We start from the raw sequence: 15228 nt of genomic DNA, 5'->3' as shown, positions 1-15228 counted from the left end.
TCATGAGGAGAGAGGAGTCAAAGCAAAAGGTAATCAACTTTTAATGGATGTTCATTCAATACTACATCAGAGACTTTACTTCTTCACCGTATTCTTCCACGTTAAAGCCAGCAACACAGTGTAGTGTCGGCTTTTCAGCATCCAGCATTCACACCACAATTTATTAAAAAAAACCTGTATTGTGAGCTTAATCGGCCCCCTTGTGGGAGGAGAGGGGGCGGGGCATAAATGCTCTCTGTCTCTGACTTGTTACCTGGAGTGACAGGTGTCTCATCAGGTTTTTGGTCTGTGTCAGCTGATGTGCTTTACGTTGAAAACAACACAGTAGGTATTGGGATCGCCAGCCAACGCCATCATGGTCAGTCTGCTTCAAACGCAGTGCGTTGCCTCTCTGAGGAACTCCAGAATGACTTTAAGAGCCGCTGCTCTGGGCTTCAGTAAGAGAAACTACAGCAGCGACAGGACGCCTTCAACAGAGTATCTGCACCGAAGTCTTGTACCAACGATGCATTACCAGAAGAGTCTACCCAAGTAAGGAGCCACAAACACATTTTCACATTACAGTTGACTGACACATGTGAACGAGTAAATGAGTAATTTACCATCTGTAATAAGTTTAATACATGCTCATGGGACATCTGGGGGGTTTAGCTCAGGAGGTAGAGCATTTGGCTGGCAACCGCAAGATTGCTGGTTTGATCCCCGGCTCCTCCTAGCTGAGTGCCTGGTGTTCCTGACCAATTGCTCTTGTCGAGCTGGCTGTTGCCCTGCCATCGGTGTGTGGATGTGTGTGTGGATAGGTGAATGTCAGTCATTCCTGTAAAGCGAAAAGTGCTATATAAATTAGGCCATTTACATCTATTGTTCTGTAGACGTAAAGTGTGAATTCGGGTTATTCTGCGTTAGAAAGGGACTTTTGTTCAACATCTTCTCATCAACCACATAAATGTTTCTTAGATGAACCAATAGGAATCGAGACACGTATGAAACTGTCTCATTTCAGCTTCTCCGTTTAACTACGTCTTTCAAAAGTAATTACACAGATGGCCTATTATAACATTTTTAGTATTGCACTTCAGTGTTGTGCATGAAGGAGTTGCGTTCATTGAACACGTTAATTTTTCTGTGAACTTTGAACTGAAAGCAACGCATTTGTAAATAAAGAAGTTGAACGTGAATTAGTTCAGATTGTGTGAAATGAACAGTGAACGTCAATGTTGCGGTCCAATTAAACGTTATGGAATTTGTTTTCTCCTGATGAGTCGTGGGAAACCTGCACTTTAGAAACAGCATGTCGTTGCTAGGGGTGGGATCGATCCAAATATTGATAGTATCTCTTCAGCAAATCACTGGGATTTTTTCACAGAGTTTGTGAGTGCAGCCCCACCCGTCCTCTCCACCTCTCTCACGCCACTTACTCAGGTTCACTAGGCCCAACCCCTCCTCTCCACCTCTCTCACTCTGCTCACTCAGGTTCACTAGGCCCCACCCCTCCTCTCCACCTCTCTCACTCTGCTCACTCAGGTTCACTAGGCCCCTCCCCTCCTCCTCTCTCACTCCGCTCACTCAGGTTCACTAGGCCCCACCCCTCCCCTCCTCCTCTCTCACTCCGCTCACTCAGGTTCACTAGGCCCCACTCCTCCCCTCCTCCTCTCTCACTCTGCTCACTCAGGTTCACTAGGCCCCTCCCCTCCTCCTCTCTCACTCTGCTCACTCAGGTTCACTAGGCCCCTCCCCTCCTCCTCTCTCACTCTGCTCACTCATGTTCACAAGGCCCCTCCCCTCCTCCTCTCTCACTCCGCTCACTCAGGTTCACTAGGCCCCTCCCCTCCTCCTCTCTCACTCCGCTCACTCAGGTTCAATAGGCCCCACCCCTCCCCTCCTCCTCTCTCACTCTGCTCACTCAGGTTCACTAGGCCCCTCCCCTCCTCCTCTCTCACTCTGCTCACTCAGGTTCACTAGGCTCCTCCCCTCCTCCTCTCTCACTCTGCTCACTCAGGTTCACTAGGCCCCTCCCCTCCTCCTCTCTCACTCTACTCACTCAGGTTCACTAGGCCCCACCCCTCCTCTCCACCTCTCTCACTCTGGTCACTCAGGTTCACTAGGCCCCTCCCCTCCTCTCCTCTCCCCTACCCCACTGCCTGCAAAAGGCAGACATGTGAACATGTTGTTGTTTCTAAACAAAAACATGTATTTGTGAACATGGGAACAGGGCCCAAAAGGGCACCTGGCTCAAGGGATACCAGTTCTTTGTGAGCAAACAGCCAGGTTCAGTAGTAGTTTGCCCTGCAGTTGAACAGTTTTAGGCTAGAAGGTAGGCATAGTGATTGAAGTCATAGTTTGAAAAACTGGACTAGTTCAGAATTGAAATGGTGAACTATGAACGTGAACAGTTCACTTTGAACATGTGTCAACTGAACTTTGAACTAGCTCATTAAAAGTGTGAACTTGTACAACACTGTTGCACTTACTCTCAGAGTGCAAAGAAGCATTGGAGTGCAGTAAAATAATACTAAAACATCAGACGTGTCAGAATTCACATCTGATCATCAAAGAAAGATTTATGTAGTCGTTAAAAGATGTTGACCAAACATCCTTTTCCAACCCTAGTGGGGCAAACGTTGGCTAACCAGATGAACATGTATGACACGCAGGCAACAGCTGAACATTACACCAGAAAAGGCCTAACTAAGGCTAAGGCTTGACTTCCCAAAATGTCCCGGATGTCTTTAAGGTGGGAGTAACGTTAATTGATGTCAACTAACTATTTATTGATTAGCATGTGATTAGCGAGTCAACACTCTGCTTCAACAACGGTACCTGCAGCTGCCATCAACGACAGCTTAATAATTAGGTTAAATAAATAAATAAGTGAATCCATATTTGAATCAATCAATGAGTTTACAAGTTAATACACATACATAGTAATACATACACAAGTTAATACATACAATTAAATAGTAAGATATAAGAACAATTTAATGTCAAGCAGCCTTTGTTTTGTTTTTTTTTAAGTTACAAGTCTTAGGGGCTTGAAGTGGGTCATAACTCATGTCGGAACCAAAGTTCTGAAGTGACAGACGGGGGCGGGTTTTCTGAACGGACTGTTATTGTTTTTGGACCACGCTTGCGGTACGGAGACAGTGTGAGAGCGCTATTGCAAGAAAGTTGTATTCCGCAAGTGTATTTTGTGCAGTACATTGAAGCAAGGATTTACGTTTAAGGAAGAACTGAAGACCTGTTTTTTACTTCTCTCAAGTAAAGCGGCCAACGAGGTACAGTCGCTATCTTGCTACTAAATGTTGATAGACGTTAAAGCTAACGTGATGTCATGTGGCATTAAGGACACTGTAAACACTGGTCGGGTGGCTAGAAGCTGTAGCTTTCACATGTTGCCATAGCAACGGCAAACATCCGGTCAAGCTCCGTCTCTTCTTCTGCGTTTTTGTAGCAGAAACAGCGCCGCATAAAGGCTTGGGATATGTACTACAGCGCGCTGAGTCGTTTTCAGTGGATTCGTCTGGATGCAGATTTTCTTGAAACGACGCCAAGGAAAAACGGAGAAAAAAAAAGTTTGCTTCGTGTTGACGGCACATAAATGTTAACCACGAAGTTACTGCAATGGTACTCAGTCAATGCTTTAATGAATATATGTCTTTGGAAAGCAATGTGAACCTTTTTTGGGCATTTTAATTTAATTTAGGTATATAACCAGCAGGGGACACACCTAAACAAACAGAGATTAGGCACTCATCAGACATAAAGTATCTGGGTAGCCTACACAGGTGTTATTTACCCATTTAAATGGATTGTATAGCCATCTCAAGACCTTCAGGATTAGAATGAGTGCTTCATAGGTCATATAATAATTTAATTGGGCTTTCTTGACAGCAGATGTTCAGACTTTGTCAAAGTCCTTTTTTTTATTCAAGCCATTTACCTGAGAAGTAAGTGTTTGGTCAATTATTTGAAGGCAAAAGGCTATTTCCCCCTGGTACAAATTTCAATAAATGCTATTTGTAGCCAGGTGTCGGTAGCCAACAATGCTATTTTCACCCATTTTTTTGCCTAGCCCTAACCAAGTAGTTTTGTTGCCTAAAACTAACCATGTGGTTTTGTTGCCTAAATCTAACCAAACTGCGAAAATAATAAGTAGATAAAATTATAACCTTTGTCCTAGACTGGATTTAGACCAACAGACTCCTGGGTGTTGTGGAAGAAAAACTCTTCAGGTCCAATTCTGTGGCTGGTTCAAATGAGGTTTAATCACTGACAGTGGAGAAAAGAAATTCACAGTGTATCCATGAAGATCCAGTCTCCCGAATGGCCTGGCCAAGCTGGATTTATACAGAACATTCGGGAGAACAAAAGGGAAGGCGTCATGAGTGGATTTGCATTGAATCAACACATGTCTCTCTGCAGAGGAAGAGACATCTGTGGATGTCTACAAGGTGTGACTGTTCTCGGGACAGCTAGACGATGTCACTACAGGGGTCACTCATCGGGCCTTGATCAATGTATGTGAGACAAATGTTACGGAGACAGTTCAGGAAGAGGGAAAGATCAAAGAGTCTTTTCATCAAGACGGCAAGGGTTAAAACACAATAAAAACAGCTCAGCAGGACATTTGATGTTCCGAGAGAAAGCAATATTAGTATGAGATACAAATAAGAATTGTAAGGTAACACATTTTCTTCTACAGTGTAAACCCAATGCTTAACCCACTCACCTACACATAACTACTAGAAAACCAGACTTTGTCACTCCTTGAGCACGTGGCTGAGGGGTCAGGTGTAAATAGCCAGATTGCGGGGCAAAGGCTATTTTCACCCGGACGTAAATAGACACTCCATTATTTAAAATACATTATAACATTTAAGTTAACACAAGATACACATTTATGTCTGCCGGAAATAGTCATGCAGAAAATAAAGGACATGAATGTTTTCAACTGTGCATTACAGATGCTCCACGATAATCACACCAACAAGTAACCTGGATTGTTACTGAGTAGCCTTATTCACTTAATATAAATCAGAATTAATTTTGCTTTTCTGACCGTTTTTATGCTGGCAATGTGACAGACTTAAAATGGCTTACTGACAGTATGAAAATGCTGGCACTGATGTGATTCCACTGCAAACAGCTCAAGACTCCCTGACAGGAAACAAATTACAGTCAGTTAAATATTGTAAATGAATGCATATTATGAATGAATGACTCGGGAGGACGCTCATCTGTCTTGACCATTTGGGGGAGAGAGAAAGAGACACAAAGACAGACAGACCCAGGGGCAAGCAACCACAAAACTAACATTAACTATAATAATGTCTATAGTAATGTGAATATGACTAATACATTATGGCAGATAATATACCAGAGTAATATGAACAGTAGAAACAATAGCAGTTAAGGTGAACAATAATAATGATGGGGGTGAATATGATCAAAAGATGCAAGTACTACACATATCAGCTGCAAGAAATATGACTGATAGTGTTTTTATGGTTGCGGAAGTTGTAAAATCCCGTAGCCCTGTATGGCGTATGGGAATGCTGTCATGTTACTCTCACACATGGCATTTACAGAGTCGCAACCTAACAACACCCATAGCCCTGCAAAAAAAGTTATGTTTATGAAGGGTATCATGATGTATTTTTGTTGATTAGACTTTGGTTATGTATTCTGGTGGTGTTTTTTGGATTATATTATAAAGTTGATGAGTAATTGGGTTTTTTGAACTTTTTACTATATACTTATGGTACGAAATAAACACACCTTTCTCATGATGGTCTATTTCTGTATTTATTAAGCATTGTGCAGCTTCAGCAGTATTCACTATGTGCTTTCTTGTTATAAAAGGGTAAATGTGTATTATTTTCTCATGGTCAAAATAGAAGAAAATATAAAAACAATATAAAATTATGTTAACAGGGCTTCCCACCCCAAGCATCTAAATAAAATCTGGACATTCTTATCAATCTGTATTTTACCATTTCATCAGGAATAAGATTATAGTATGGAATAGGGATGTCCCGATCCAGCTTTTTGCACTTCCGATCCAATACCGATATTGTAGCTTTTAGTATCGGCCGGCCGATCCAAGCATGTATTAAAGATTAAAGATATTTACTTATTTTGTTGTCAGACTCATGTTGAAAAGGGTTTTACTCTTAAGAACAACTAGCCAACTTAATTAGGTTAGTTTGAATAATCCACAATGGTTGGTAATGAGAAGCTGACCTGTTTATTCTTAACAGGGTTAAATAAACACAAAATAGTCAATTAACCACACAAACGGAATTGGCATCAGTGCTCTGCTCTTGAACAACAAGAGTGTAAACCAAGGCTTAAAAAGCCATCAGTGCAAATATTGTAAACTGTATAAAAAAAGCAAAACACACAGAAAACCTGAGTAGAAAATAAATAGTCAATTAACCACACACAAACTGAATTGGCATCAGTGCTCTGTTCAAGAGTGTAAACCAAGGCTTAAAAAAGCCATCACTGTAAAATAATCCCACACAGCTGACATTTTTATCGATAACTTTAAATTCTTAGTGGGACATGCACAGACAAGTCCGTCTTGTTGTTGTTAAGTGGATGCTGGACAGGCGAGGTGTGCGCTAGGTGTGCTGGAAAACGCGGACCGGAGTTTGGGGGAAAACTTAAAAAAACTGGAATGGATTACCTACATCGGTGCGCTGGAAAACACGGACCGGAGTTTAAAAAACAAATTGGATCGGGAGTCCGGATCGGGATTTTCCCGTGCAGGCCGATATCGATATGCATTTTTTCCTAATATCGGCGGCCGATCCGATCCTAATATCGGATCGGGACATCCCTAGTATGGAATGCTCCCTGCTGGTCATATATTAAATTAAAATGCTCAGATGAAAGTTCCATGTTTTCCAAATACAGATATTCATTAAAGCATTGACTGAGTACCATTACACTAACTTTTTCCCTACAAAGCTGTTAATGTTTTTCAGGATATACAATTTTATCCTGATAAAAATAATTTATAATTTGATAACTAATAATTAGTAATAATTAATGAAGTTATAAAACTGCAATGCAAATGTCTTATTTTTACAAGTAACAAAATAAAGGAAGAAAACGGCAAAGAAATAAGAGGTTCCTTATCATGTTAAATTGTGGGTGGACACCGCCACAGGCATACAGAAATGGTTTAACCCTCCTGCTCAGTAGCCAATGGGAACTCTCACCCGTTCAAACTGGACAAGTGGCCAAAGGGCTCACAATCACATGAAATTAGCGCGTCGTTAACACGTTAACAGCACGTAGACAACACGTAGACAACACGTTAACAGCGCTTGAAAAATGGCGTTGTCTACGTGTTGTCAACGTGTTGGCTACGTGTTGTCTACGTGTTGTTGACGTGTTAGAATTCCCGTGTATTTGAACTGGATGGCATTCCATAGTTGTTGCTAGAAGGAAAGTAGGGTGTGAACAATGGCCTAAGGAGCAACCGGAGAAGAAGAGGGAGATTCCGTAACCGAGTGACCGCGGAGTATTGAGCGACGAAGAAGACTTGTCGGGGACCGGGGGGCGTGGCAGCTCAACAGGTCACATGTCGTGTGGCAGATTGGACAGCGTGGAGGATATTGTCTGTAAGCATGCTGCTACCTAGCCAGCTCGGATGAACCCCGTCAGCTCTAAAAAGGGAGGAACGATTCCTGAACAGCGGCGTTGAAGAAGTGGATGTTTTTTATGATTGAATCCCCAATTATTAATGTGGTTGGGGAGAAAAGGGGGCAGGGGAGTGACGGTTTCTGGCACACCTGGCAGCCAGCGGCATCGGTGGTTGGAGAATGATTCCCCGCCGGGTCCGGGGGAGGAAACCGGCCGGAGCAGCGGAGCACAGCCTCTTCCAGAATCTTGAGGAGATCCGGTTCGAATTAGTGACAGTGACTGGGAGTACATCTACAAGGCGGTTAATATAACCAACTTGTGGAAACAGTAAATCAGGAAATGGCCAAACTTCAAGTGTGGTTTAATATAAATAAATTATCACTAAATCTTGGAAAAACTAAATACATGCTATATGGGAAAAGAGGCTGCAACAACAGTCCCAACATTCAAGTAAACAGAGTTAATATTGAGAGGGTCCGTGAGAATAAGGTACTGGGAGTGATTATCGATGACATGTTAAGTTGGAAGCCACACATAACACAATTAAAAAGGAAGTTGGCCAGGAGTGTGTCCATACTTTGGAAAGTACAAAAAATACTAAATCAAAAAGCACTTCATCTGTTATACTGCCCACTAGTCTCTCCTCTAGCACCTGCAATACTGTGCAGAGGTGTGGGGACACACATATAAAGGCTCCACACAGCCCTTGTTAATTCTCCAAAAAAGAGCCTTGAGAATCTTACACTACGCCAACTACAGGGCACACACCAATCACTTATTTATCGAATCCAGAATACTCAAACTATATGACTTAATAAACTATCGCACAGTACAAATGATGTACAAGGCTGCTAGCAAAAGCCTCCCTCACAACCTGCAAATACTCTTCATAGAAAGAGAGGAGAGACACAATCTTAGAGGGAACATGATTTTCAGGCAAAGGAAGGTACGAACTACGTTAAAATCCTTTTCCTTATCGGTCACAGGTGTTAGACAATGGAATGTGTTAGAAGAAGAAGTCAAAAAATCAGCAACACTAAGTGGCTTTAAGAAAAAATATGTAAATTCAACCGTTGACCGGTACAGATTATTGCATGAGAGTTGATAAAGGTCTGAGGCACGAATCAGCAGACATGGTGTTGTGACGGGATGGGCATAACAAATGACGGATGAATAAAATAAAAATGGCATAAACAGGGCTCCCACACCATCCCAACAAATAATAACTACACTGGACTTTTTTGTTCTCTGTCGATTGGACCCCCTTCAGACTTTGTTACATGCTATAAGATGAGACTGTTGTTCACTCATGACGAACAAATATGGACACGTGTGCAGACACACAGGTAATCTGTATGCACTGGACTTCAGCTCTCTGTACCACCTACTGCGGTAACATGTTATGTCATATGTCACAAGTAAAAGAAAATGTTATGTCAAATGAAAAATGCAAAAGATAAGATAATATTATGATGACGATTTTATCCTGTGGGTAATGGGGGCGGGACTAGATAAGCCTTGGCTTCTCCTGCTTTCCCTTTTGGCCATGTGTATTGTGTTATTTGAACAAAGATGTGTGATGATGATGATTTAACTGACATGCCCGAAATAAATAAATATAAAGGCATGCAGTATAAAACCATTCAACAATTCATACAAATCCATGCAGTAAAAACACAGCAATCCATCAATAGTGTCAAATATAAAAACAAATCATCACTTCTGCCCTGTGACATTAAGGCTACCCATACCGAAGCTGGCGGATACTCTCAGGAGGTATTTAGCTGCCCAGAAGCCTCTGTTGGATGATGACCAGTTCAGGTACGTTTTGTTGAAAGACAATCACTTTTTGACGATTTCGTATTTTAAACTTGCTTATCTATTCTCACTTAAATCTTATTTGGAACGATCTTGATTGTGTATCCTTAGAACAACAGAGAAACTTGCACTGGATTTCCAGAACGGTGTGGGGAAGCAGCTGCAGGAGGAACTGGTAGCTCAGGACAAAAACAATAAGCACACAAGCTACAGCTCAGGTGAATCTGCCATTCTGATGATAACTACCCTGGATTTGAAAGCATCTCATATTTATACAATCACTAATGAATGTGGTTGAATAACTTCTTTTCTTTCAGGACCATGGTTTGACATGTTCCTTTGTCCTCGTGTCCCTTTGGTGTTAAACTTCAACCCTGCTGTGACATTAAAGCCTGACCCTAAAACAGAGTACAATGACCAGCTTGTGCGGGCAACTAATGTGGTGTGTTCAGCAGTCCGCTTCATGAAAACACTACGAGCTGGATTTCTGGAGCCAGATGTTTTCCACCTCAACCCAGCAAAGAGTGACACAGATGGTTTCAAAAGGTTAATCCGCTGGGTCCCGTCCTCTCTGTCTTGGTATGGAGCTTACATGGTGAATGCTTCCCCCCTGGACATGTCTCAGTACTTTCGCCTCTTCAACTCGGATCCCTAAGATTGGGAGAGATGAGCTCTTCACAGAGGAGACAGCAAAACATCTCCTCGTAATGAGGAAAGGCAACATGTATGTGTTTGACGTTGTAGACAGAGATGGGAATATAGTGAAGCCTGCAGAGATTCAGTCCCATTTGAAGTACATTTTGTCCGACCCAAAGCCAGCAGCTGCCTTTCCTCTCGGGGTCCTGACGAGTGAGGACAGAGATGTGTGGGCCGGGCTGAGAGACAAACTGATAGCGGCTGGAAACGCGGAGGTTTTACGGATTGTTGACAGCGCCATCTTGTGTCTCTGTCTGGATGATGAAAGCATGAGGGATGAAAACCACCTCCACCACAACATGCTGCATGGCGATGGCTGCAACCGGTGGTTCGACAAGTCCTTCAATCTCATTCTGACCAAAGACGGACATGCAGCCATCAATATCGAGCACTCCTGGGGCGACGGGAGAACTATGCTTCGATTTCAGAATGAGATCTTCAAAGATATGACGGAGCGGCCGCAGGTTGACCCGGGCTCGGCTGCTGCTGCTGTGGATTCAGCGTCTGCTGTGCACAGACTGCAGTTCAACCTGGACAGCGAGCTGGAGAGTGGCATCAAAAAAGCCAAGGACAACTTTGACTCAGCTGTATCAAAACTCAGCATTGATAACATGAGGTTTGAAAAAGGCAAGGCACAGTTAAAGAAGAGCAAGTTGAATCCAGATGCTATAGTCCAGCTGGCTTTTCAAATGGCTTTCCTGAGGCAGTATGGACAGACGGTACCCTCACATGAGGCCTGTAGCACTGCAGCGTTCAGACATGGCCGCATAGACAGCATCCGGCCAGCCACCATACACACACAACGATGTTCACACGCTTTTGTTCGCCAGCCAGGCAAACACAGCATGGAACAACTACAGGCCATGCTGACCGAGTGCTCTGAGTGTCATCGGCAGCTGATCAAGGAAGCTGCTATGGGTGTGTATATGACATGTCTACTTGCTTTTGAAGGATTACAATTATGATATTTGTGAAGTATTCAAAGAGTTGTCCTGTAGACACATATCTGAAAACATGCCCTGAAGGATTTTCATTACACTTTCACTGTAAGATATTCCTCCCATTTGTAATGTTATAAGGTGCTTAGGAAATAACGTGTCCAGTTAATATCTTCCAATGCGTTCTACTCAGATAACGACTGTGTTGCTGGTGTAACCTGCATAAAGAATCAGGGCCCGGTTTCCCGAAGCCTTCTTAAAGCCTTCTTAACGCTACGTCATTCGAAACCCCTGCTTAGAGTTCCAGTGCTTCCCCTAGAATTATTTTCAGGCCCGGTGGTACCCACCGAAAAAACCCTCAACAGACAAGACACGTGGGATGGTGTATTGGTGCAGTTGGATTAAGTCAGGTGGCACACCAAGCAGTCTGCAATTCTGCAATTATTAAATTTGCATTCACCATTTTTGTTCAACCAGAGTGTATTCAAGATCACAAGGAGAGAGTGACTTATTAAGGTGCCGATTGATGGAAATGATCCAAAATTAGGGGCCGGAAAAATATGGCTTGAAAATGATGACCACTACATTAATAGCTACAGATACTGTAAAACACTACAACGACATATGAGTGCATATATTGTCTTATTTTATCAAGTAAAATATAAGTTATAGGTTTACTCAACAGCTTAATAGTTCATAGAAATTCAGGTGGAAATAGGTTAACTCAGAGTTCCACAGCTTATCAAAAAACAAAGCTCATTTTATTAGGCTGCCTAAGTAGCGCGATCAGTAGCGTGCCTCGGCACGATTGCCCCCCACAGGGGATCCCATCGCCGCTTTACATTCACTGCTCCAGCCCAAACGGGCCTTGGCCCGATTGCCGGTTGTACATACGTCATGATGTCCTAATACTACACACGCATGGCTTGATGTTGTTTTGAAGGAGCGCCATCTCTGCATATATTTATACTAAACACTCGACCTGCATCAGTGCATGTGAGCACGCGGATCTGTGCGAGCAGGCAGCGCGAGCGCAGCGGATTTTGGACGGAGACACAGCGGCATTTTTATTATAAAGTACCGGTCCAGTTCCGCTCACACCACGAGTCTGAAGAGTGCAACAGCTTATCAAAATACAGTGTCAACTTGCCGAGTTTTCAAATTAGAAAGCGACATTGTGGACATTGCAGACCCGGTAGCGCAGACAGATCCAGGGTTCGTCCCGATAAGATGTGAGCGGGGAAGGACTTCTATGAGAATTCATGCTTGATATTCATGCTTCGTGCTCTGGTTGTTTTTTTGTTTTTTTTGTTAGTCTGATCAACTGTCAGAGAAATAGAGAGAGACGATTGAGATGGCGAGCCCAGCCCAGCGATCCTGAGAGGGAGAGAGAGTTGGAGATACGGTGTGGCCAGCCGCAGAACTAGGGACGTGCACAGGGGGTGTGATAGAGTGCAGTTATATGACTTCGCCAGTAGAGGGACTCTATATTAAGTTAATGCTCCTTTTGCCCTCTCTGGGGTGTTATCACCGGTAGCCAGCCGGGCATGTTATGGCCGCTTCACATGTTACTGAAGACTATTAATACAAGGTGAACAAACCAGGAGTTGGTCTCGGTTACCTGACTGCAAGATACCAAGATACTACAGGGGGGTTGCTCAGGTTGCCCGGGCAACTGCCCATTCGCCCTCCTCGACTGATGTTGCCGAGGGGGGGGGGGGGGGGGGGGGGGGGGTGGAATCGTTCAATGGATACAGAATTTCATGTAGGCCTAGTAGGCGGGTGCATATATGAAAAAAAACCCACCTAATCCCAAAATAATTCTAACAAAAGGTTTTTCAACTGTTTTTTGTAGTATTAGGTGTCCTTAATAACATACTAAAAGTTTACCAAATTTTGACAACTATAAAGGTGTCATTTTCAAGATGGCATCCAGGATGTGTAGGAAACCCTTAAAATAACCTAGCTCCTTCAATATTTGACCTTATCAAGTAATCTTGGTATTTTACCCCATGTTTTCTGGGTCTATGAATCCATTGGACTTATCTAAATTGCAGTGACATGATCACATACTTATATTACTGTAAATTACTGTAAGGTTTTATCTTTGTTTGGGGTGAACCAGAGATCGATTTAGCCGGTCATGTAAAGGCGAGGACACATCAGACCAAAGATTGGGCATCGGAGAGTCTGGATAGGTTGGTGACATGAGTAACATGAGTAGAAATAATGCATAATAAGAGTAATAACTAGTAATGCTAACTAAACTAATGCTAGTGGATTATGTGCAATGTAATTACAGCTAGCTGCTAGTGAGCTAACAACAAATAGATTAGGCTACAGACTAATCTGAGGGGATCCAAACTAGGGACATAACTAGGGACATAGCTACATCTGGTGGCTACATACGGCTATCTCTCTCTCTCTCTCTCTCTCTCTCTCTCTCTCTCGCTACTCCATCGGACATCAGTGGCTCCGCCCCTGAACACTGCGAGGAATAGCTCCACCTCTCTCTCTCTCTCGCTACCCCATCGGACATCAGTGGCTCCGCCCCTGAACGCTGCGAGGAATAGCTCCATCTGGTGGCCGCCCATAGCCATCTCTCCCTCTCTCTCTCTCGCTCTCTCTCTCTCGACACGCACGCAGCACACACACGCACATGCACACGCACACACATACGCACACACACACACTCCACGTGTGTCTCCCCCTTTGTTTAGCTTTGTGTGTTAGGTAGTTAGGTAATAAGGCTTTGTTAATTGCAGTGTTATTGATTGTGATCATTATTACTGATTTTAATAAATCTTATTATATTATAACTAGCGGTCTCTTGTGCTTGTTGTGTATATGTCACTGGATAACAGCAGGTTGTGAAGGCTAGTGCTTGAATTTCACGCCTTTTTAATTGTTCGATTGGTTTTGTACTCCTATGCCAATGATCACGATGATTGGCATGTGAGTATAAAACCTTCATATTGAGACTGAATACAGGTTTAGGTTATCTTTTCCCTGACCCCAGGGTGGTGCCCCGTTCATTCATGATTATATCATGATAATATATTAAATATAATTATTAATACCGATAATCATATTGATATTAATAATTAACTGTTGATAACCAAATCTGCTCCTGCTACAACCCCAACATGGGCCTGTTTTACCCAGTCCAGTGAGCTGCTCCTATTAAAGGTTCCCCGAGGTCACTCCAGCCTGGGAATGACTGCCTTTTCATATAGTGCCCCTACCTCATGGAATGCTCTGCAGAGCAATTTAAAAATGACTGGTCTTCCCACTTTTGGTATATTTAAATCTATGATTTCAGATTTTTACACATCTCACTGTAACTGTTTTAGCTGAACTCTTTACTCATTTAGTATTTCTCTCTATTGTATTGTAGTATTTTATATTTATTTTTAATCTGTTTTATTATGTCTTCCTTGTAATGTATTTATTGTGTGCTCATCGCCACTGTAAATGAGGGAAACCTCAGTGTCTCTAGAACTCAAATAAAGGTCATTGATTGATTGATTGATATCCCCTTAACCTAAAATTCAGGACCAAAGGTGCTACACTGTGTATGTGCAGAAGATTTCCTTTTGTAAATGGGGGATTTCGGAAATTGGTCTCACAACACACAGACACCCTTTGGTCTTGCTGAACTCACCATTGCTTCTGTTTCTCACTAGGTCAAGGTTTTGTGTTGCAGCTGTTTGCCCTGCAACACCTGGCCACTTCAAAGAACCAGGCTCTGCACAGCTTTTACACAGATCCAGCGTACGCTGCCATAACCGACAACATCATCGCCACCAGCACCCTCACTAGTCCATCACTCAGTTCTGCTTGCTTTGGCCCGGGGGTGCCTGATGGTTTTGGTATTGCTTACGGTGTCCATGAAGACCAGATTGTCTGCACTGGTTCAAGCTACCCGACTCGAAATGTCCATGAATTCCTGCAGTGTGTCCACAAGTCCTTACAGGATATTTTCACTGTTGTGGAAGGAAAGGCACTCAGCTAAGAAACAAGTGTTTGTCATCAAAATGTTTGATTTAAGGAGCAGTGGTGAGTGCAATCATCATTCTCTACTCTCAAATTGTTTATTCACTTCTGGTAATCATGAAGA

The 15228-nt window shown here is 43.0% G+C and overlaps 1 pseudogene across 1 annotated transcript; it reads left to right on the top strand.

The window, feature by feature from the left end:
• Positions 1 to 355: 355 nt before the first annotated feature.
• Positions 356 to 15123, top strand: LOC311015081 (carnitine O-palmitoyltransferase 2, mitochondrial-like; annotated as a pseudogene). Its single transcript has 5 exons — positions 356 to 531; positions 9397 to 9477; positions 9586 to 9692; positions 9792 to 11088; positions 14795 to 15123. The product of its transcript is annotated as a carnitine O-palmitoyltransferase 2, mitochondrial-like (transcript).
• Positions 15124 to 15228: the final 105 nt, after the last annotated feature.

This window comes from Eutrigla gurnardus (genome assembly GCF_963514095.1).
Source record: "Eutrigla gurnardus genome assembly, chromosome: 6".
Taxonomy (NCBI): Eukaryota; Metazoa; Chordata; class Actinopteri; order Perciformes; family Triglidae; genus Eutrigla; species Eutrigla gurnardus.
The sequence above is the reverse complement of the archived record's forward strand: the minus strand, read 5'-3'. Positions and strand labels throughout refer to the sequence as shown.